The sequence below is a fragment of the Schistocerca cancellata genome, chromosome 8 (assembly GCF_023864275.1).
Source record: "Schistocerca cancellata isolate TAMUIC-IGC-003103 chromosome 8, iqSchCanc2.1, whole genome shotgun sequence".
NCBI lineage: Eukaryota > Metazoa > Arthropoda > Insecta > Orthoptera > Acrididae > Schistocerca > Schistocerca cancellata.
This window is the reverse complement of record NC_064633.1, coordinates 320,154,340-320,179,418: the sequence shown is the minus strand read 5'-3', so window position 1 is coordinate 320,179,418 and position 25,079 is coordinate 320,154,340. Positions and strand designations below refer to the sequence as shown.

The 25,079-nt window shown below is 43.7% G+C and overlaps 1 protein-coding gene and 1 pseudogene across 1 annotated transcript in view; one reads left to right on the top strand and one right to left on the bottom strand.

Moving 5' to 3' along the window:
- LOC126094912 (myogenesis-regulating glycosidase) overlaps positions 1-25,079 on the bottom strand; it is a 693,284-nt gene that overhangs the window by 435,540 nt on the left and 232,665 nt on the right. The gene's annotated exons all lie outside the window — the stretch shown is intronic.
- Positions 17,201-17,317, top strand: LOC126096114 (5S ribosomal RNA; annotated as a pseudogene).

Below are 25,079 nucleotides of genomic sequence, written 5' to 3'. Positions count from 1 at the left end.
ACAAGCGTTGTTTTTATCCACGTCTTCGAATCAGCGTGTATCTTCTACTGAAGACTAGTGCATATTGCGAAGATTGACTCCTTGGCTTATTTTATTGTCCACACTTCCAGGTTATAGAACTTCTTTTTATAATGTCCGCAAAGATAGATCGTGAATGCATGGCACGATCAGATCGTGAATGCATGGCACGATCAGCATACAACCACACCGCTGCTCTAATACTTCGGCAACATTCGCCATAAACGATATTCACTTTTTCGACTGCCATATACATTGTGAATGTCTCAGTAGCTTTACGAGCAAGTTAACTGACTGCTACAACAGAAGAACACAGACCGATGGACTTCAGGAGCACAGGTAAACACGAGAACCATACCTGATTTACGTGTCTGGTTACATTTGGTATAATGGGGCTTTTCTCCTGACGACGGGACAGTGGTTTGTGGCGGTGTTATTTTGATACTATTTGATCATGTCTTATACGTGATATATTGTTGAAGTTCGTTTACAAGCTTCTTTCAAATGATACAGAAAAAAGTAAACAGTCCCGTTAGAAAAAAAAGTTAGTGAAACAAACTAGGCGTAGTAATTCGGCAACTATTAACGATAAAAATTATCTGTGAACGTCATAAAATTCGCCATATTGTCCGCCATAACATGGCGAGAACCACAACTCGATATATTTATTCATTCTGTATATATTTGGGGTAGTCTGCCTTAGCTCTCTCACGGTATATAAGCAACGTAGATATATTTACTCCCTACTTTGTGGATTTGTGCTGAACTGCTTACATCTGTGTATTCAAGCATGTAAGACCGGGTGATCAAAAAGTGAGTATAAATTTGAAAACTTAATAAACCACGGAATAATGTAGATAGAGATGTAAAAATTGACACACATGCTTGGAATGACATGGGGTTTTATTGGAACCACCTCATATTGCTAGACACGTGAAAGATCTCTTAAGCGAGTCGTTTGGTGATGATCGTGTGCTCAGCCGCCACTTTCGTCATGCTTGGCCTCCCACGTCCCTAGACCTCAGTCCGTGCGATTATTGGCTTTGGGGTTACATGAAGTCGCAAGTGTATCGTGATCGACCGACATCTCTAGGGATGCTGAAAGACAACTTCCGACGCCAATGCCTCACCATAACTCCGGACATGCTTTACAGTGCTGTTCACAACATTATTCCTTGACTACAGCTATTGTTGAGGAATGATGGTGGACATATTGAGCATTTCCTGTAAAGAACATCATCTTTGCTTTGTCTTACTTTGTTATGCTAATTATTGCTATTCTCATCAGATGAAGCGCCATCTGTCGGACATTTTTTGAACTTTTGTATTTTTTTTAGTTCTAATAAAACCCCATGTCATTCCAAGCATGTGTGTCAATTTGTTCCTTTCTATCTACATTATTCCGTGATTTATTCAGTTTTCAAGTTTATACTGACTTTTTGATCACCCGGTATACTTTATGCCAGTTCGATCTTCTCCTGCATGACACATTCATGGTGTTGCAATATTAATGACCAGCATTGTATTTATTTTCCGACCAAAAACCTCTTCCACAAAGACGAAGCGAACCTATTATAATTTTATTTCTGTGACAACACTTTCAGAATGTAAATGGAAGTGCGAGATAACGAATGAAGCAATAGCTTGCTGGAGAAGGTGCGTTGTATATGTGACACGTCCATTTACTGACACACAGGAATAAGGAGGCAATAGTCATAGCATAGCGATATACGCATATACAGATGGCGTAGTATCTCGTGCACAAGGTGTAAAAGGCCAGTGCATTGGCGGAGCTGTCATTGTACTCAGCTGATTCATGCGAAATTGTGTCCGACGTAATTATGGCCTCACGATAGGAATTAACAGACTTTGCATCCGGAATGGTAGTTGGAGCTAGACGCTTGAGACATTCGATTTCGGAAATCGTTAGGTAATTCAATATTCTGAGATCCACAGTGTCAAAAGTGTGCGGAGAATGCGAAATTTCAGGCATTACCTCTCACCACGGACAACGTCGACGGCCTTCACTTAACGACCGAGAGCAGCGGCCTTTGAATTGAGTTGTCAGTGCTAACAGACGAGCAAACTGCGTCAAACAACCGCAGAAATTAATGTGGGACAGACGACAAACTTATCCGTTAGGATACCGCGATGAAATGTGCTGTTAACGGGCTATGGCAGCAAGCGACAGACGCGATTGCCTTTGCTAACAGGACGACAGCGCCTGGTGCGTCTCTCCTGGACTCATGACCATATCGGTTGAACCCTAGACTACTGGAAAATCGTGGTCTGGTCAGAAGAGTTCTGACATGTCCGAAAGAACAGATACCATCTTCATATAGTTAAGGCTAACCAGCCATTGACCTTCTTGTTATGTGCTGAATGCACACGCATTGCCCGAACTCTTACAGGACTCGGTAAGATTGTCTGTGTAATGAGTATAATGGGCAGAGCACTACGAATGTAGTGTGTGGACATCAAGTTGGGAATGTGGGTCTCACGGGGAGCGTGCAAGGGATAAATCCCTGCAGTCGCACTATCCTCTGTGGCCTCGGTGGCTCAGATGGATGGAGCGTCTGCCATGCAAGCAGGATATCCCGGGTTCGAGTCGCAGCCGGGGCACACATTTTCAACTGTCCCAGTTGATGTGTATCAACGCCTGTCGACAGCTTAGGTTCTTGATTTAATTGTCATTTCATGGACCCAGTTTGTCAGCAAGACACTGTACAAGCTGGTGGCGGATCTAAACGATGTGGACTGTTTGTACTTGGAAGGGATTGGGTCCTCTGGTGCAAGTGAACCGCTCATTGACTGGAAATGGTTATGTTAAGCTATTTGGAAACCATTTAAAGGCACTCATGGACTTCATGTTCCCAACCACGTCACCGCTCCACAACTGTTCGCCATTGGTGAAGAACATTCTGGACAGTTCGAGCGAATAATTTGCCCACCCAGATCGCCGGAACTTGAATCCCATGGAGCATTTATGAGAGGTCACTTCTCGCACAAAATCCTACACCGTAGACACGTTCATAATAATGGATGGCTTTAGGGGCAACATGGCTCAATATTTCTGCAAGGGACTTCCAAACCTTGTTGAGTCCTTGCCACGTCGAGTTGTAACATTACACCGACACGATATTAAGAGATATCTTACGACTTTGGTCACCTCAAAGTACAGTATAATGCTCTGTAATATAGTTGAAAAATATCGTCTCTGCGAGAAATTTGCAGTGTCTAATCCGTAGCCTGACGAGTAATAATTCCATCGGAAGCGGAAGTGACAAACATCAGTGCTGATGTGTGTAGTTTTAGAAACTGTATGACATCCAACGACGTCTCAATTAGAAGCGCACAGCCCACGAATGGAAAGTTTCCGCCGGCCGCTGTGACCGAGAGGTTCTAGACGCTTCAGTCCGGAACCGCGCTGCTGCTACAGTCGCAGGTTCTAAATCTGCCTCGGGCATGGATGTGTGTGACGTCCTTAGGTTAGTTAGGTTTAAGTAGTTCTAAGTCTAGGGGACTAATGACTTCAGATGTTAAGTCCCATAGTGCTTACAACCTTTTGACCCATTTTTTGGAAAGTTTCCGGATTAGACACAGAGTCAAACACACAGTTATAATTTTTCACATATTTTCAATGCGGCATGTGTTATGTACACGAGTAGAAAACATTTATCTCATTTTCATTATGCCATGCAAGCAAATGTCCCTTACTGCTCAACTCGTTTCATATATTCGTTATAGCGCGCTTCCATAGAGACAATTTATGTATTTCTACGTTAATTCAGCAAAGATTAGTGATGGAAACTTCATTAGCAATGTTCAATCACTGTTTAAAAAAAAACAAAGATTGTATTCGCCTTCAAGCCATATTGTCTAAGCGAGGACAGTTTATTTACGAGTGCGGAAGACACGCCAGTGTTTGTTGACCTGTGAAACAGAAATAAACTCGAACGTATTTCCACTTCAACAATTACAAAGAATATTTATTTGCAGCTGAAGAAATTCCTTTGTTCTCGACAAAGCGCAAGATATCGTCGCCGTAACAGAAGATTCGTATCCCATGGGCAGTATGGTGGTAGGTGGTTAGTGTTTAACGTCCCATCGAAAACGAGGTCATTAGAGACGGAGCCCAAGCTCGGGTTAGGGAAGGAAATCGGCCGAGCCCTTTCAAAGGAACCATCCCGGCATTTGCCTGAAACGATTTAGGGAAATCACGGAAAACCTAAATCAGGATGGTTGGAGACGGGATTGAACCGTCGTCCTCCCGAATGCGAGTCCAGTGTGCTAACCACTGCGCCACCTCGCTCGGTGGCATGGGCAGTATGCTTATTGCCTTCGAGTAAATAAGACTTCGAGGCCTTACCAGTATTCGGTAGTACAACCGTAGAATGAATTTCCACGAAGGAATTTAACGCAACAAAAAGAAATATTCCCTCAAACGTTACTGCCACAATCCAGCTGCCTAAAATTTGTTGTTTCGAATGTGTGGCTATGTTCTGGTGGAATAATTTTGATTCAAGTATATTGACTACTTGCACTTACAAGTTGTCAAAATCACCTGCATTGTTGAAATAAAAATAGGCTACTATAAGCTATCACGACGATTTTTCATTGAAATACTCTTTATAAACTTAATGTAATACATCTAAAGATCGCCTCCCGTGTTTTAAATGTTATTTTTTAAGCTTTCACTGCTTGAACAATTATTCTCCATCGTCGTAGACAGTTTGACAACTTTTGTTCTGCTACTGGACTGCAGCTATTACTGTTTGCTGACCCGCCAGTTCGTGCAGTGTGTTTTCCATAACTTTACGGTTTCGTGAAACGCATTACAAGTCCAAGACAAAATTTAAAAATAAATATGATGAACGAAATAGATCATAGTAATAGATGGTGTAATGTATTGTGCATCCATATTACTATGCGATTCCCTCACATACCTAAAAAAAAAAGTTGTTGGTTCACAATAATCACTAAAATCCGCTATATGGTAAATTCAGTATGACAGCTGTTGACGAGACGGTGCTGGAGAAACAACAGCAGAGTTTATTTGACTGAAACATCGTATGAGGCTCGTTCGAAGTAAATGTGACCATCCTCTAATATCCAGCCGCTCCTGCGATGTACCGACAGGGGCCGCGGAAAACACGTTACGTGGGTATGTGAGTATAGCCATTAGCTTTGTACCATTATTACAGTTCGTATTTCGTAGGGCAGGTCGTATTTCTTTATGGGAGCCATGCTTTCGCCGACTCTCGAATCGGCAATTACCTTGTTTTTTGGATCCTTAACCTGATTTTGGAATTCTGTTGCTGTGTGTGTTCTTGTGTAAGATGGTTCTGGGTTTCAGTCATCAGTACTGATTCGGACACATGCTGCTTGTACCAATATGGTATCGTCGCTATAGGGTATAAAACAGTACATCTTGTAGTTATTTTGTATGGGACGTTCTATCGGAGACTTTATAAATGTAATTAACTAGCGCATAAACTATAAATTATGATGTCCTTTGAATGAAATATGTAGCAGTACAATTTACAATGATTTAGTGCCAATGCACATTTTCCCCCCTTTAGTTTTCTAGGGCTAACAATAGTGAACTGCATAGCTTAACGTCAGGCTACGACAAATAACTAGAATATGGAAGCCCGTATTAAGATTATCTACCTATTTTATAATGGCTGCTAATGTGTCCTGTTTCTATTTTTTATAAACTTCTCTGCGTAATGGCGAATGGAATATTTAAATAATATATGATCAAGTCTAACTACACCTCTTACTTCGAAAGGTTAGAGAAACAGAGCTGTACTATGGTGCAGATTGACTTGTTCCAAACAGCAGGTCAATTTTAAAACACAGAATGGTGCACATAAAGAAAAGAAGTGTAATATGTATGCGAAACATAGGGAAAGTCTGTGTCCGTACAGAGCATTCTGGGTTTAGTCTCTAACGTGAAGGTCAAAAGTCCAAGTAAAATTGAAGACGGTGTTTATATGACTACGGGAACATCTGTAACAACATAAAGAAGACTTTATAAGGACTGCGTCGCGTCCATTTCTATCGTTATGGCTTTCGTCGGAGGTATTTCCCACCTGATATTAAACTGTGGCAAGCGGCCAGCACAGTAAATTTTATAAACGATAAGCAGTGAAATTTAAGCCCCTGCCTGCTCGGAGAAGGCTTTGAGCCAGCAACACTGGGTAAGGAAACGTTGAATTTTTATAAACCCGCTGAGTCATTCCGCAGCAAGTGAGTTATACTGGTATTGTCCGTCCACATATGGCCGGAGAACAGGTTCACACACGTAAGAATGAGGACAAACGCGTTGCCCGCTGTACACGCAAAGGTGATTAAAAGTGTAATATTTCGCTCTTGCATCATTCGCCCTGCAAGGTAAAACACAATGCAAATGCAGTTTTTTTTACCGTATGGGGCATTGTTATATGACCGATATTATTGTTGACTGGCGACTCCATGGAGTTTATGTGATCGCTCTGAGCTTGTGGTTACAGCTTGATATCAGTGCATACCAATTTTAATTGCATATTGCAGCACTGAGGATGGTCACTAAGTGACCGAAAATCGCCGGCCGAGTGGCCGAGCGGTTAAAGGCGCTACAGTCTGGAACCGCACGACCGCTACGGTCGCAGGTTCGAATCCTGCCTCGGGCATGGATGTGTGTGATGTCCTTAGGTTAGTTAGGTTTAAGTAGTTCTAAGTTCTAGGGGACTTAAGACCACAGCAGTTGAGTCCCATAGTGCTCAGAGCCATTTGAACCATTTTTGACCGAAAATCGATTTTGCTGGCAATAAAACAACAAAATACGGCCAATGCTGATTTTCCTTCAAATTCTATCCGATATTATTGTGTTGTGTGCTACACTTTTCGGCGCGCTACGTACTTCGAGAACTGATATATGTAAGGTGAGTTTGTATTATTTTTAAAGCACTAAGGTTCAAGTAAAAATTGTAACTTCATAATTGTGTTTATTTTGTCTATTGCCTGTCATCAAGTGAAAGCAAAGGAGAGTAGCGTCGAACGCTTCCTTTCTAAAGAGTGTGGTTAGCAGTGTTCGCGAAAAACGTACAAGCCGATGGCCAGTCCACAGGTTCGCTGCACTTGTCTGCTGTGCAATGTTAAACAGAAAAAGAAATATACACTGTCCGATAAAAGAAAGTAAAGCACCCAAAAGAGGAGGAAGAAACGAAACAAAATTTTAATGGCTCAGAGGGTGTAAAATAAAAATGTGTGACTAGGGCCTCCCGTCGGGTAGACCGTTCGCCGGGTGCAAGTCTTTCGATTTGACGCCACTTCAGTGACTTGCGCGTCGATAGGGATGAAGTGATGATGATTAGGACAACACAACACCCAGTCCCTGAGCGGCCGGCCGCGGTGGTCTAGCGGTTCTGGCGCTGCAGTCCGGAACCGCGGGACTGCTACGGTCGCAGGTTCGAATCCTGCCTCGGGCATGGGTGTGTGTGATGTCCTTAGGTTAGTTAGGTTTAAGTAGTTCTAAGTTCTAGGGGACTTATGACCTAAGATGTTGAGTCCCATAGCGCTCAGAGCCATTTGAACCATTTTTTTAGTCCCTGAGCGGAGAAAATCTCCGACCCAGCCGGGAATCGAACCCGGGCCCTTAGGATTGATGTTCTGTCGCGCTGACCACTCACCTACCAGGGGCGAACGTGATGTTATTTCAGTGATAGCAAAATCGAATCAAAATTTCAAACAACTTGGCAGTACGAACCGCCTTACCAGTACCACATTTCACCTTCCGCTGGCCTGCATGTATGCATTGATTCGGTTGGGAAAGGTATCATAAAGCAGACAATTCATACAGAAATGCGCCACATGTGGACGGGCGTTGTATTGCTGAAAAATGGCTTAGCATTTCCAGGCGTTATGACTTTATGGCGCGTGGCAGTTTCTGCAAAGTGTCTCCATAGCGCTCCGTATTGATGGTGCTTCCAGTCTCGAGAAAGTCGACGTACGGAGGGCCCCTGCAGTTGAAGAAGAAGGTCTTACCGGATCTTATTTGAACAGCTTTGGATTTCCTTGGCAGGGAAGATGTGGCATGTTCCCACTGCTGGCTTTGCCGTTTGCTCTCTGGCTGTCAGAATTCTGGCGGAGGGGACCATTCTGTTGCACGACAACGCCCACGCCCACACTGTCAACCGGACGAAGGCTACGCTCCAGTGATTTGATTGGTAAGCACTGCAACATCCTCCGTATAGCCCGGATCTTCCACCGGTTTTCACGCCTTTGGCGACCTGAAGAAAAGCATGCGTGGACGCCGATTTCTGTCGGACGAGGAAGTGCAAGAGTGGGTGTGGTTGTGAGACCGTCAGCTGGCGAACGCATTCCGCGAACCACGAATTGATCGCGTAGTCCCAGCGGGATAACGCGTGTGATGACTTCTTTTGAATGGAACGATTCCACGGACCCATTGTGGCGAGTGTTCAGTTTTCATTTGACTGTCCGTCATGTGAGGAAACACAGATACTATACAGATGGGCAGATTATATTACGAAATAGAACGAAACAACACCGGTAAGCGTAGCTCAAGAGAGATCTGCACAATGTGTGTGCCCAGCAAAGTATATCGAATGGCTGATGAAGGTAGTTCGAACTGCACTGGTGTAGCGAATGGAATACTTTGTTGTGGACGGTTAAATGGCTGTCACACCTTATTGAAGATGTATTTAAACTATAATTCTTGATATTTTTTTTAAAACGTGTGACGAGGGCCTCCCGTCGGGTAGGCCGTTCGCCTGGTGCAAGACTTTCGAGTTGACGCCACTTCGGCGACTTGCTCGTCGATGGGGATGAAATGATGATGATTAGGACAACACAACACCCAGTCCCTGAGCGAAGAAAATCTCCGACCCAGCCGGGAATCGAACCCGGGCCCTTTGAATTGACAGTCTGTCGCGCTGACCACTCAGCTACCGGGGGCGGACAATTCTTGATATAAGAAATATCAATAATTCAGCATTATAAATCTGTGCAAATACGTACAGTATTATAAGAGTAAATGTAATACGACATTTGGCTACGTACGACAGTGTCTGAAACTCATTCATGTGCTACGAATATGTCTGGACATGAAATATTACAAGTTTTCAATGAGCTTGGGTTTTAAACCTTTTGAGAGATAAATTTATTTCATTCCATGACTTACTCTTTCAGTTAGTGTTCCCGTGGGTTTTCATTGCCTAAGATAAAATGCCCTCACAGATTTTGATTTGCATTTTTACGGCCATTTGTTTTTGTTTTGTATAGGTGAGAGTGCACTACCTTTTAGTTCGTTTGGGCGGTGAAAATGTTTCACTCAAGACCACGAAGAGACAAATTTTACTAGATAAGTTTATTTTATTGATTACAACAACAGAATCGATTAATTAATTCTCCTAATGGGAAGTTATAAGCATCTTCTACTATAGTACTCTACAACACGAAACTTCCGTTTTAAAGCAGCTGTTCCAATTGCAGCACATTAAAAGCTAACAATTTCAAATACAATCATTAGATTTTCTTTACACTATGAGTTACAAGCATTATAAGCAGGCGAAGTAATGGGTGCTGCCGACAGGGGATGATTCAGTATTTCTAGATTTTCAGAAGACTACGACGATTGTTGATATGTCATGTTGAATCTTTGCAAGCAGCAGCGTTGGTATACCAACAAAATCGGTCAGCTCGCGTTATGTTAGCACATTTATGCCCACACACACACACACACACACACTCTTTGTCTGGCTATGTATGTGTGTGAAATCTTATGGGACTTAACTGCCAAGGTCATCAGTCCCTAAAATTACACACTACTTAACATAAATTATCTTAAGGACAAACACACACACCCATGCCCGAGGGAGGACTCGAACCTCCGCCGGGACCAGCCTCTGGCTATGTATCTCGGACTTTGTGTTATTATGTCGCTTATATAATTTCCGCTCTGTTTCTGTCTTTCTGGTATTTTTATTACTCCTGTTGTGTCGAAGTGCTACTGCAAGCTACTATCACAAAGTTAGGGTAACAGCAGTCTACATGACGTCAGATAATTGAAAATGAACACGTGTTTTTCGTTAAGTTTTATATGCTAATTTCAGAACTGTCATTAGTTCCGTGTTTTCAAAATTGAATGAAAATCATTTTACTTTTAGTAATAGGAAATTTTCAAGGATAGCAACCCTCGGTACACGAAAATGCCCCGCTTTTAATGTCAGAGGTGCAGCTGGGTAAAGCAAAAGCACTGGTATGTAAAGGTTTGACCAAATCGGACGCTTTTGAGCTTGACACTAAAAGCATCTTGCATCAACCGCTATTAGACCAAAAGAAAAATTGCTTACAACTTTCTATTAAATTTGTCTTCATCTGCCAAGAAAAACTGACAGCTGGAATTTTTGTTGGCCCTCAGATTCACGAATTGGTGAAGAATCACGAATCTGAGAGTACATTGTGTGTTAGAGAAAAAATGCAGATGCAGAAGGAGATGCCTTCAGGTCTGTTGCCGAAAACTTTCTAACGAATAAAAAACATCCGAATTAAATGAAAGTTCTCAAAACCATGTTGGAAAATTTCACAACGTTATGTTAAAGTGTAAGTGTAAAGGTTCACGTCCTAAGCTGCGACTGCGGAAAAGATGTCTAAAAACAAAAGACAAATGCATATGAGATCTTATTGCGAAAAATCGTGACGTACTTCTACGTAATAAAAGTAATTTTCGGAATCAGCATTACAAAGGATTGCAGAACAACATCTACATCTACGTCTACATGGATACTCTGCAAATCACATTTAAGTGGCTGGCAGAGGGTTCATCGAAACACTTTCACAATTCTCTATTATTCCAATCTCGTATAGCGCGCAGAAAGAATGAACACCTATATCGTTCCGTACGAGCTCTGATATCCCTTGTTTTATCGTGGTGGTCGTTCCGCCCTATGTAGGTGTGTGTCTTTAAATGCGAACATTTTAGGTTAGGCTTTACCGTGACTGTTATTGACATTAAATGAAACAACAAGTTTACTGTTACCAGTCACCTTTTTATTATTTCCACGACGCGTTTCAAAGGTTTAAGCCTCCATCATCGGGTGGATTTCCATTAGTTAGTTTGACATTTGTGTGTGTGTTGTGTCACAATTTTTTAGAGGAACTTGTGGCACTGCCTCCATTGGTCACGGGTTCCTCTCGCTGTGACAGTATACATGTGAGGTGTTACCACAGCGAAAGGAACCCGTGACCAATGGAGGCAGCGCCACAAGTTCCTCTAAAAAATTGTGACACAACACACACACAAATGTCATATTAACTAAAGTAAATCCACCCGGTGATGGAAGTTTAAGCCTTTGAAACGCGTCGTGGAAATAAATAAAACGGTGACTGGTAACAGTAAACTTGTTTCATTTAGGTAGGTGTCAACAAAATATTTTCGCATTCGAAGAATGCGAAGAAATAATCTGACAAAAATTTTAGAAATGCAGGCTGGTCTAATTAACTGTTGTGTTATGACTCTTCCCACTCACAACCGAGGCATACAAACATCAATAAAGCATAAAAGTGGGTACAGATGGAGGAATACATTTGTTACGTCTCAGACTGCCCGCGGCACGCGCTGTCAAGCCGGCGACCAGAGCTGTCGGAACGGGATTCTCCAATCATTGCGGTCCATCAGCAGTTCCCCGGTCTTCTCCCCCCCCCCCCCACCTCACCCCCTCCTCCTCCCTGCCACCTCCCGACTCCTCAGAACGCTTTTTTTTTTTTCCCTTTACGCAGTCTTAATCGAAAACTGCGTTCCCGCACGAAACGTGGGCGGCGAATCTCGGCAGCGACGCCGTAAAAACGAAAACCTGAACCGGAGACCGGACGAGGCCGTAATGGGAGGATCCGGGGCGCGGTCTGCATTATTAATCGGGCTCGCGGCGGTGCAAGTGTGGCGGTCAGGCGAGCGGAGCGGGCTAGGCGGGCTGCGAACCTGCAGCCGGCAGCCGCTGTGCCGGGCGCGCGGGCCGCGGCGAGCGACGCGGGGTAGCGGGCACCCACGATACAGTCACTGTCTAGCAGTCGAGACATTCACTCGTGTGAAAGTTGTTGCCAAATGGTTCAAATGGCTCCGAGCACTATGGGACTTAACATCTGAGATCATCAGTCCCCTAGGACTTAAAAACCCAACTAACCATAGACATCACACACATCCATGCCCGAGGCAGGATTCGAACCTGCGATCGTAGCGGTCGCGCGGTTCCAGACTGAAGCGCCAAGGACCGCTCAGCCACACTGGCCGGCAAGCTGTTGCCATCTAGCAGTCTGAGCGACACTAACGGACCTACCAGTAAGAAAGCCTGATGACGACTGCGAAACGTATATGCTTGTACTCTTAGTAACTGGAAACTGTACGTGTCCTAAAACCTCTCGCTAGCAATGTAAAAGCAAGTATTTTTAAATCAAATTACTGTGTCTGATCTAGGACGGCCGCTCAGTTAGTAATGCAGTTAGTAATGCAAGAAATTGGTACACCTGCCTAATAGCCCGCAGCGCCCCTTCGAGCACGCAGAAGTGCCTAAACACGACGTGACATGGACATCGACTAATGTCTGAAGTAGTGCTGCAGGAAACTGACTCCACGAATGCTGCAAAACTGACTCCACGAATGCTGCACGGCTATCCATAAATCCGTACCAGTACGATGGGGTGGAGATCTCTTATGAACAGCACTTTGCAAGGCATTCCAGATATGCTCAATAATGTTAACGTTGGGGAGTTTGGTGGCCAGCGGAAGTATTTAAACTCAGTAGACTGTTCCTGGAGCCACTCTGTAGCAATTTTGGACGTCAGGGGTGTCGCATTGTCCTGCTGGAATTGCCCAAGTCCTTAGGAATGCACACTGGACATAAGTCGATGCAGGTGATCAGACACGGTGCTTACGTACTTCTCATCTGTTCAGTTGGTATCTAGACGTATCAGCGGTCCCATATCACTCCAATTGCACACGCCCCACACAATTACAGAGCCTCCACCAGCTTGACAGGCAGGGTCCATGGATTCATGAGGTTCTCTCCATATCCGTACACGTCCATCAGCTCGATACAATTTGAAACGAGAGTCGTCCGAGCAGGCAAAATGTTTTCAGTCATTGAATTCTCTGTTAGTAATATTTTTGTTAATCAACTACCGAGAGGTTAATGAGGCTATTTCTTTTTTAGACTGAGAATTTACTGGATAAATCCTCCTCATATTTATTCTGAAGAGTTACTACAGCATTGTGAATCCTTTTGTCGGAAACAGAATTAATTAATTTTGGGAAAATAATTTTGAATAAATAGTTAACATTACGCATACCCTCAAATTTGGTCATTTACTTGGTTACAGCAATGCCGAAACAGAAATTAAAATGTCCCATTTCTTTGCCAAAGATGCAGCCGATTGCGTTGCTTCTTAAAAACTGAGTCGACAGCATAATAAATTATCAGCTGCTTCTGAACAAGAGAACACGCTTTATCAAGCGCTACATTTTCCGATTGCATAATTTGAGATCCTAAATTGCAAAGCTGGATTGCAGCGCTGCCTGAAAAACTGAATCACATTTCTCTTATTAGTTTTTCAAAACAACAGCTTATTCGCTTTCTTCCATTTACTTAGATGTCAGTATTATTTTTTACGTAGCCTTAAGTAGCCTAAAAGACACAAGCATAACGTAGGGCTTCTACAGACTGGTATCACGAAGACGGACGTTTGAAAACTGCGAAAATTCTTGCCCGACGAAGAGGTTTTGCTACACGCATTCCGTCAGTAGACCCTCTTCTTTGTACTGGCTATTATTGCGTAACACTCCTTCAGTCTACTACGGGGTGTTCAAGAAGTCTCTCCTCAGTGCCGTATGATTGTTAGCCACGCGTGCCGTACGCCGCAGTGAATATACCGAAATCAAACTCACTGCACTATCGTTGTGCGTTTAATGTTTCGTTGAAAAATATGAGACGCACAATCCTACGTCTAGAAATTGCAATCCAAACTCCTATTTTCACAGAATGAAGTGGTTCCTCCTGAATACACAATGGATTTGCAGTACTCCACATACGAGAATTTTGAGAGTTCATGTACCCGGATAAATGAAACCACGTCTCATCAGTGAAAAACGTTTCATTAAGAATATCCCTTCCGTTTTGTTGAATGAAAGTTTCGACTATTGACAATAACGCAGTCTGTTGCCATGATCAGTATTTTTCAGTTCTTGCACGACTGTCACTTTGTATGGGAAAAGTTGTAATTTTTTCCTTACAGCTGTGTGGGCCATTCCGACACTAACATGGATTTCCTGGGCGAGTTTTCTTACTGACTTGTTCGGACTAATGGACATTTTATCGGAAATATCGAGTAGTTTATCCTCAGACAAAACGCTGCACTTCTCGGTGCATCTGTCAATGAACCCATACTTCGAAATTTGTTAGTCAGATCTTGCACAGTATCGCGATGTGGGGGTGTTGTCTCCGAGAAAACTGAATTAAATGTTTGACGAACTGCAATTGTGTATTTACCGCCCGCTTTGAACACTTGTTCGACTAAAAACACACATTCTTCAATGGTTAGCATTTTAACACTGACAAAAACGAAACACACGACAAAGGAACTAAACTTAAACGTTCACGCCAACACGTAACGACACACATCGACGATACTACTGACGCTGGCTGAGATAAACGAAACAGTGGAATGTTGGGAGAGTCCACTTGAAGTGGGAGTAACCCAGGCAGGCGAACAATCATACGGAACTGCGGAGAGACTTTTTGAATATAGGTTCCCGCGTCCTTCAAAGCCATTGTCTCAACAAACAAAACGAAAACAATCCAGATTACCTGAAAAAATTTCACTGAAATCTTAAGCCACACCGCTGGTACGTTAAAAAATAATTGTTGAGGTAGTCTGTAACAGTCGGCTTGCTTGTATCTCAGTTTATTCTTTATAATTGTTCAATACTGGCAAGCAAATATTTTAAAACAATTGTTGACGAATTGAGTGGACACACCTTAACGCTTCATTTGTAAGGAAACATGAAAGTAAGCCGAAGAGACTGGATTCCTTTCACAGCATAGTGCGAATGTTATTCTGAGGAATGTCTTTGACTTGGCCAGAAAAGACAAGGAACGGGGGAGTGTGTTGCTCGATTGGCTTTTGCACAAATACCTCTGAAACAGATTTACAGGGTGTTTGTAAATGAATATCGGAGTTTTAACACTTCATAATATTTTTTACATTAAACTTACGGTTGTAAATGATATGTCAAATAAAAGAGCAACTCAAATAATCATACCAAGAACCTTATAAATGTTCAATGTGAGCACCATTTGTCACACGGCACACATCAAGTCTATAGCCCAAGCGCTGGATAGGCCGCAAGGGGCCCAATGACAGGGCTTGCTTTGCATGGTCTCCACGTTCACCCCGACCTAACGCCCTGCGATTTTTTCCTTTGGGGGCTTCATCAAGGATCGTGTGTACGTACCTGCGCTACCAGCAGAACTTCCTGAATTAAGAAACCGGATTGAGGTAGCTGTTGCTACAATCACTGAAGACACACTTATCAAGTTTGGGAAGAAATCGGATATAAGCCGTGTGACAAATAGTGCTCATATTGAACATTTATAATGTTCTTGGTAAAACTGTTTGAGTTGCTCTTTCATTTGACATATCATTTATAATTATAAGTTTAATGCAATAAATATTATAAAGCGTTAAAACCCCGATATTCATTTATAAACACCATGTATTTTAGAGGTCAGACAATTTAACTTCCATCTCAGTGTTTTAATAGTTCATTACTTTCTGATAAAGGCAAGTGAGAAATATTTATTTTATTTTGTTTTTATGAAACCCACAACATTATGTATGTGGGTGCTGGAGCCACGGCTCACCCACGAAGCACCCGTTAGCAAAATACAATTTTCGTCGTATTATTCTGCGTAATATGAAGTTCTGACAATAACAGGTAAACTATGATACAAACTTTGTTAACTTACATAAACGTACGTATTATAGTAATAATAATGATTCTCAGTCATTGTGTGATGACCAGCAAAAATTGAACGAGTATCATCTGCAAAAGGGAAAGGCACCAGCAACAGAAACAGATTATTACATGAATGCGGATAGGAGGTACTCGATGGGAGTGTGAATCGGCCGTGGACGTACCGAGATAGTCCCGTATGGCGCAGTGGTTACCTTACCTTCACTCATCGCTCCGGATATGCGTGATGTTCCAATATAGCTGACAGCAGTGTCCCCTCACATTCCTTTCCTCTGTTCGCCTATCCTCCATCAATTTGCCGAAACAGATTAAATGTGTACCTAATAAGTTAGCCGGCCGGAGTGGCCGAGCGGTTCTAGGCGCTACAGTCTGGAACCGTGCGACCGCTACGGTCGCAGGTTCGAATCCTGACTCGGGCATTGATGTGTGTGATGTCCTTAGGTTAGTTAGGTTTCAGTAGTTCTAAGTTCTAGGGGACTGATGACCTCAGAAGTTAAGTCCCATAGTGTTCAGAGCCATTTGAACCTAATAAGTTAGAGATCCATATGAGCCACCTTCGTCTTTCTCTATTACTTGAATCTAGTATGTAAGGCGCTGCATTCCATGTCAGTTATTCTTTTTATTTTCCACATTAAAAAAATTGCTTTGGCTCAAAATGTAGTGAACAAAACGCCACTTATTTTGTGGGTACATGAAATCTTTCAGCGAAACGTCTTCTTTTGTACAGCTTATTAACCATTTCTTGCTCCTGAAATGGGAATATTAATCTTCACTAAATGTTTGTAGGTTACAAAAGAACCATCACCGAACTGTGCTGTACTTTTTCATATCCCTAAAGACGCATAGGCAACCTGAAGAATGCCGATTTTATGGTGTCTCCTTTTTGTTATTGGTGAAATTCCACATGGAGGAAAATTCAATCGCTGATTCTGAACGAAAATTTGATCGATGACCCAAAATAAAGCAGGACTTAATATTGTCTGCAATATTTTCAAAAGACGTAAAGAACACTACACAACACAGATCAATCAATTATTGAAGTGTCAATAACTTGCACATTAAGGTTCACTTAATGGCAATAGTTCGATCTTTGTACCCCCACTTTAAGGGAACCTAAATTTCTCGGAATCGTTTATCAATATACGTATAGCTGCCAACGGCTTTGCCACAGTGGTAGCACTGGTTTCCGTCAGATCACCGAAGTTAAGCGCTGTCGGGCTTGGCTGCTCTTGGATGGGTGACCATCCGGTCTGCCGAGTGCTGTTGGCAGCCCTTGTGACGCAAATCGAGGAGCTGCTTGACTGAGAAGTAGCGGCTCCGGTCACGAAATCTGACAACGACCGCAAGAGCGGTGTGCTGACTGCACGCCCCTCCTTATCCGCATCCAGTGACGCCTATAGGATGAGGAGGACACGGCGGTCGGTCAGTACCGTTGGAGTCTTCCGGGACCTGTTCGGACGCTTCTATAACACTACAAAATACATGTAGGTCGCTTATTGGAAGTACTAGTTTAACTTACAGGTTAAGATACACTTGGTGACGACTGACTGATTTACGCCGTCACACAGTGAAAACTACGTGACACTTTGATGAAATAGCGAACTTAACAGTAGTTTTAACATCTAACTTTAAAGCACATCTATACAGGTAAGAAATTACGGCTGATATGTTTTAACTTGTCCTAAATTCTGCTGATCGAGCATAGATATGCATCTTATACAGTCCCTCTTTACACAATCATGACATCACTTCCAGTTATGGTACTGAAGCATTCAAGAAGTCTCGACTTGTCTGAGAAAGATGTGTAATCATCCTTACGCCAAACAAGAGTATAAGTTCAGAACGATTCTCACATGTAACATATTAACTGTGAACCACTATCTACCCATTACAAAATAATATATGAATTTGTAATATCACGCTATCGACGCCAAGCATATGATACAGCAATGACAACAGACACAAGCTTTCACGTAAAATGTGCCTGGGGTAATGTCTTTCCTTCCCCTTTTGGATGTCGACTAGAGTACACATAAGTGTTATGTAGTCTGTTGCTATTTGAAATTATAACCAGTGTGTGAGATAAATTGCTTGTCTTTCTAACCTAAGCACACTACTATTCGTGTGCTGATAAATGCAATATGAAAATATAGTATCCGACAATTTTAACTGAGCTAGAAACGGTACATTTGGTGACGCAACGGTCGGGAGCCTTCAACGTTCAAACGTTTAATATTCCATTACTTAAGTTGAACCTGCATTTTCTTAGGAAGTCCAATAACTATTTCGCAAGGTATTTTTACATGTGTGTAGTAATATTAGTTAACTTACACGGTCAAGCATCATCAAACACACCGCCGACCAACATCGCATTTTGGCCTGTCGTCTTACATAGAGCTAATAGATCAAAAAGCAAAGAAATGCAGTACTATAGAATTCATTAAGTGTTTCCTTTCACTGAATATTTTAAATTTCAAAACTATATGGAACGCTAACTGAAGCATGAAAGAAACTAATTATCGACCTGGTTTCCAGGACACGGTTAAGGACAAACCACTGTATTATATGTATGTAAAAGAATTTTATGTTGAGGGAAAATAAATTGTGCTTTCTGTTTTCAGTTCTATTGGTCTCTACTGAGATGAGCTGTATGGGAATGGTAAAGCGGAAATAAATAACAACATACAAACGTAATACCTACGAAAGAGAAGAAAAGAGAAAATATTATGAAAATTATTTTTTGAGAGTTTGTAAATGAATCTCTGTTACAATACCGGAAGTAAGAATATCATTATTTGTGTGCTTACCTTTGCATGTTGTAATCTCATGTCAAGATAGTAGGTGGTTCATGGCCCGTGATAATTTACAAGTAGTTCATAGGTAAATTGTGATCAGTAATTATGTTAGTTATTGATTTACTAACTATAAGATGGCTGATTTCATGTGTTACCTGAGCAGCGTAGAGCCATGCTGTTAGTTTGTTTTTGTGAAACGTGTATTTTCATTACATATACTCCCACTGAGTTAATGACATATTAATACCACCCAATTATGGTATGTTAAAAGTAGGAAAAATATCCACCATAGACCCATACGAGCATAGTGAAAAGATCATATGGCACTGATGGGTGGGAGTCCACAGCTGGCGATGTTACAAATCTTTTCAGTTGACGCCACAATGGGTGTCTTGTGTGTCGATGATGATGAAATGATGATGAGAATGACTCAACATCAAGCCCCCTAGAGAAGAAAATCTCCGACCCGGGTGGGAATCAAACCCTTGCCCACTGCATGGCAGTCAGCGGCGCTGACCATTTCTTTTCTTATTTTTTAAGGAGGGTGGTCCCATGAGACCTGATCACGATGTCTCCGTCGCCAAACAGGAACATATGGAAGGGGTTAATGACCACAATATTCATTTATTTACTGATAAAAAATAAATCTTGCATTACATAACTTGTCTCTTATCACCAAGATTTTGAACTGAGGATGGATACGTACTACATGCGCGAAAAAAATGAACATACACAAAATAACACCACCGGAGGATCAAGGGAAAATGGTCCCAGAGTCTCCATCAGTAACCCCGTGAGGCTGGACGTGCATCGCCGCCAAAGCTTGAGGTGCATACCAACGTATAGAGAGAGACACGGCCCGATCGTGAGCACTGACAAGGGCAAGACCGCCGCGTTCTTTAGGAAGAGTGAGGGATTCGTATCGAACAGTATCATTCCAGCGCTGACAAATGAACCGAATGAAGCCTTGATGCTTCGAGCTATGTGTTTATCCATCGGTAGCGTTTGCGCTACATGCGGAATCCGTGGTGCCTGATAGACATTAATAAATTAAGTCCGTTGATGAAGGTCCAAAGCATGGAAACGATGGTCCATCGCGGATATGTTGCAAGAAGTTCCGATAATTCAGGCTTGTCGTGTGTGAGATGTCGTCCGTGAAGTCGATATCGACACAGCGGATTTTATCCCACAGTCTGAGTGGGGCGACGCTTGCAGGTGTCATCCCTGCGCCAATATTCAAGGCCACCGATTTATGTATATTTATACGGCTCCCCAAAGTTTCACCATATGTGGCTAACCAATGCATGACTCTTCGGACGTTATGTTCGTCACGAAGAGTTTACATCAGATCGTCTCCATATGTAGTGCACCTAAAAACGATACCACTACTAGACAATCCCGTGAGGCGGTGTCGCAGACAGCACAACAGTGGTTCTACTGCTAAAGCGCAGAGTGTCATCGAAAAGGGGCATCCCTGTCTAACAGAGCGGCGGATCTCCAAGATGTTCGACAGTCTGCCGTTGACATGCACTTCCGATGTTGCGCAGCGTAGTAGACGGAGCACCACTTCGGCGAAAGCGCCCCGGTAATGCATATTCCGAAGAACAGAAGTTGGCGCGATCAGATGTTTGACTAAGGTCTATTGCAGCTCCCGGTACGCGACGCACCTTAGCGAGGGCATTCAGGTTTCTGTAGCGGCATAGTGTGGGGCGGATATTATGGATCCCACGTATCGATGCCTGATACATTGATGGGACACGAGACTCGTACGCGAAATTCGAGCTGCCAGTAGACGTGTGAAGATTTTTATATGACAGTTCAACAAAGTTAATACGTGATTCTCCGCGAGGTCTGCGGATTGGGATGACGATGTTTCCACAAAGGCAGCTGGATGTTGCCCGTCTGGAGTCTTGAGCTCTTGACATATAGTAGTCCAATAGGTTACCAATAGCCGTTGGAACGTCCTATAAAACTCCAGGGGTAAGCCATCCACTCCTAATGTCTTATTGGATGCCCCTTTTCCTATGGCATCCAACAATACTTGTTCAGTCACCGGTTCTAGCAGTTCCTAATGATGTTCCGGACTAACCACGGTGTGCGTAAAATCAGCGAAAGCAGCAATGATCGGATCTCTCCCCCGCATACAGGTGAGAATAATGGGTAAATGCATTGCTTATGTGTCTTTACGTGATGTGACCGTTGCCATCTTTCGTCGTCACCCATGGGTGAAAGTCTGAAAGGTGGCTACACTGAGCCACAGCGCCAAAAATCGCGCCAGAGAGTATTGTTCCGCCGCCTCCACTGGCAGTGATTATTGAGACGTAGCGGCAAGCAGTTCTCGCCGAGAAGTTGAGGTGGACACTGCTTGTAGCTGAAGTTAGAGTGAGATGTGGTAGTGCAGAGTGTTGTTCCATGTTTTATGCAGTCGTTTGATGGGAGAGATAGCAGATGTTGTTCTAATGGAGATATTGTAATGGTCAGAGTGCATTTCGTCAATATATATGGAGGTATTTTCTTTTATTCTTTTATTATTTGTGTGTCCTGAATAATGTGCCATTACAGGTTCAGTCAACAAAGCATCTGGCTTGTGTTCTTGTATTAGAGTATAATTCTGCTTTCCTTACGCAATTATAGTATTTCTAATTTTCTTTTATCACGTCAGTATAATTGGTATTTATAAATTCTTGTTTTGTTGAAGAAGAACCGTGCCAGATGTGCGTTGAGTCACACTACCACACACAGAACAGCTACACTTGTGCTTTGTTGGCTTCGTAGATTTTATAGTTGCTGGGGACTTAATTAATTAACTGTGTTAACGAAAATTTTCTTACATTCTTTGTTGTCATTCTAAGCAGTCAGATTGCGTACTAATACTAGTCAGGGCCAGCCGTTTACGAGACTTGCGTAATCGGACTTACAGCTACTAAAAATATTTGCATTCATATTTAATTTTAATTTAGCCCCCATGCAAGTCCTGTGTCTGCGCTTCCGTTCGATGGCTATTATGACACATAGAGGGCCGTTCGTTGGCGATTCCGACCGTTTGACGTATATTAACGATGGTCCCTTCCAAGTATTGACGTGTCAAAGTCACACTCTTCGCTGTTGCGCGGTTGTCAGTCATCTAGACGTACAGGGAGGGTGGCATAACGAAACACCCCCTGAGAATGGCGTAGTAGAGCTCTGTAGTGCTGCACCTCCATGTGTTATTAAACGTGTTCAAGGTTCGTCGAAGGCTCGGCTTGGCACAGTCCAGTCACCACTGTAAAGCAGACTTATACGCTCCCCGTTGTCGTAGGCACAGTCTCCACCTGCCTCCCACCGCTGCTTGACATTCTGGTGGAGTCAGGTAAAGGTGATAAATTTCCATTGGCTACGACTGCTCCATACCCGTTGGCGTCCAAGCCTGATGGTACAGACGTAAGCAGTGTGGTCAATAAATGCTGCTGGCCACAGCTCGGCTGCCGTGACCGCATCCCTGAGAAAGCAGGAGGTATATACCCTGTCAGTTGGACGAATGTTTCGTAAAGTGCGTGAAAGGTTTATCGGCATAGATGATGTCCCAGGTACCTACCAATACGAGCTCAAGAATGATAGCGCTGAGCGCTGGGCAACGTGAATGGTGAGGAATTTTGTCCTTGGGAGATTGTGTACAATTAAAATCGCCTCCACCATATCATCTATCCTGGCTTGGCATAATTGAATTAATTCCTCAGTGAATAATAGCGAACGTTCACGCCTCTTACTGGCACTGGACAGTGTGTCAACACTGACGAGGTGTATCCCTTGGACCGTAAGCGCCATGCCTCTGGCATTTGGCAGGTGACATTCGCCAGTGGCTAATAAACCTTCTTTGAGACGTACTGCGACGCAAATGCCCGTATCTGACGCATGTGATATGCATGCCGTAAATCAAGGAATGTCCAGGAAGCCAAGAACGTACGAGGTGGAATCGAAAATTTTCTGGACTGGTGCTGCCATCTGGAAAATGTGCGACGACGACGGCCCGGACTTTGGCGTCAAGGAAACGACAACGCGCCCCGTCACAAGTCCTTGCTCACCAGGACCTTCTTTGCAAAAAACAACATGGCGGTTGTAGCCCATCCACCGTACTCGCCAGATTTGGCACCTTGTGACTTCGCGCTATTCCCAAAACTGAGACTCAGGTTGAAGGGCTGTCGGCTCGACACAGTAGAGAGGATTCAAGAAGCATCGATGGCGGTGATAAACACCCTCAAAGAACAGGACTTCCAGAACACGTCTGACAAGTGGCAGGAGCGCTGGGACCAGTGTGTACGTGCGGATGGGAACTACTTCGAAGGTGATGGTGACCATTAGTGACCATTAGTCCAAAGGTAAGGTTTTCAACAGATGGCAGCACCAGTCCCGAAAATTTTGGGTAACACCTCGTATACCTCTTGCAATACGCCATGTCAGTGTCAGCCGCATTAATTGTGTCGCATAACAATGACAGCTTCGCGCGCGACCAGATGGCGTTGATTTTGACAGTCGCGAATCGATATGACTGTCGTTCGCTCTCTAAAGCAGTGGCAGTTATCAGTGTAAGCAGTGGCGACGAGTTTGGTCACCCCAACGCCACCCTGCTGTCTCTGTTGTCACGCTGACTGCAGGAGATACGGGGAGGTTACCTCCCCTCTTCTACATGTGCTGTGCCCACCAATAGTTGTCTCCCAAGTCGTCCGCCCACGAGTCACTGGAAAGAGGTTGCCAGTATGTTACACTGTGGTTTGATCACTCCACTTCGACAAATCATCGGAAAATTTCAGGCTCCGTATTCCGAAACTTTCTTTTAATTTCTGGTCCTTGTCGTGGTTCCTCGTGGCTGCGATGGTGCTCCATCGTCCCCTCCATCTCCAAACGGTGCCCAGGAGGAGAAGAACCCGTCTTCTCAGTTGCTAAAGGGGCAGCAGTGTCGATTGAAGCCTCCGTAGCAGGTGCAGCCACGACGTGATCGAAATCAGTACGATCACGTGAACCTGTCCGCAAGAGGCAGTGGTCAGACGGCGTCCGTAGCCGTTCCTTGTGCTCGCGGTGCGAACGCTTTTTCCGGACGTGCGTCTCCGTGTCAGAATGCGAGTGTAGATCCGAATCCTCTGCGCCTTCCGGGTGGAAAGCTAGGGTTGGCACGATTCATCCACTCGTTGAGCAGTGACACTTGCTGTCCGGGGCTATCTGGTAACTGCCTCGCCAATAAAGTGTAGGTCTGTCTGCAGTGGTAACCTGTCCCGGCGCCCACCGCCGTCACTTGCGCGCCAGAAGTCGCTGGTTCCGTCACTCGTGCATAAGTAATTCGTAGGCTCGGAGGAGGAACAAGTTGTACCACTTCGCCCGATGGAATCCGGGTGATCTGCCGCTGCAAACAATCAGAGCGAACAAGACCATCTTGTCCACATCCTTATCATGTGCGCGGTTGTTCATCGTGCATGATAACTGCACGACGTCCGGCAATGTTTAGGTATGAAGGAACATGCTCCGTCAGCTCGATTTTGACCGGTCTTACTCCACTGAGTACGGGATGCGTTGTAAAAGTCCCCTACGGCTTAAGAGCCGAAGTAACGGAATCGGCTCAAAATGTACCTCGAAAACCCGGAGCGTCCTCATCCGAGGACTGCATCTTCAACGGTAAGAGCGAAGATATGTCCATCTGAGTGCCTAAACTGGAGTTTGCTGGCTGCACCGGTAACCACCATCGTGTACGTCTTCTCGTTTATCATCTTAACAGTGACGACACTAGTCGTGATCTAAAAGTGAATACAAACGATGTCCTGTGGATCTAGATGTACTTCATCATGCAAGAAGTTTTCCACTTCATATGCTCGTTGTCGTGGATATTCGGCTTGGAACTTAGTCTCGAAAGTGTTCTTGCTATAGCAGTTCGCCATGTTACTTCAGTGAACTTGTAGAAAGCGACTCGCAACCTCTCTTACGCCGCTAAACCGACGGGACGCTTCGCCACTCTGTCGCTGACGGCCAGCTGCCACTGAGCTAAGAGAGCGTAGTGTCACGATTCACAAGCTGCCGGCAGCGAATTTGTTGATCCAGCGATGATCAATCTGGAACCCTTAGCTAGCGAAATGGAACCAGAAGCCGAAGGTGACGGAATGATTCCGTAAATGAGCTGTAATGCGAATCCGTTTGTGGAATGATACCAGCGATTAGAAACAATGATGAAATGAAAACTGTAATCACATTTCAATGTCATATCGACAAAAAGG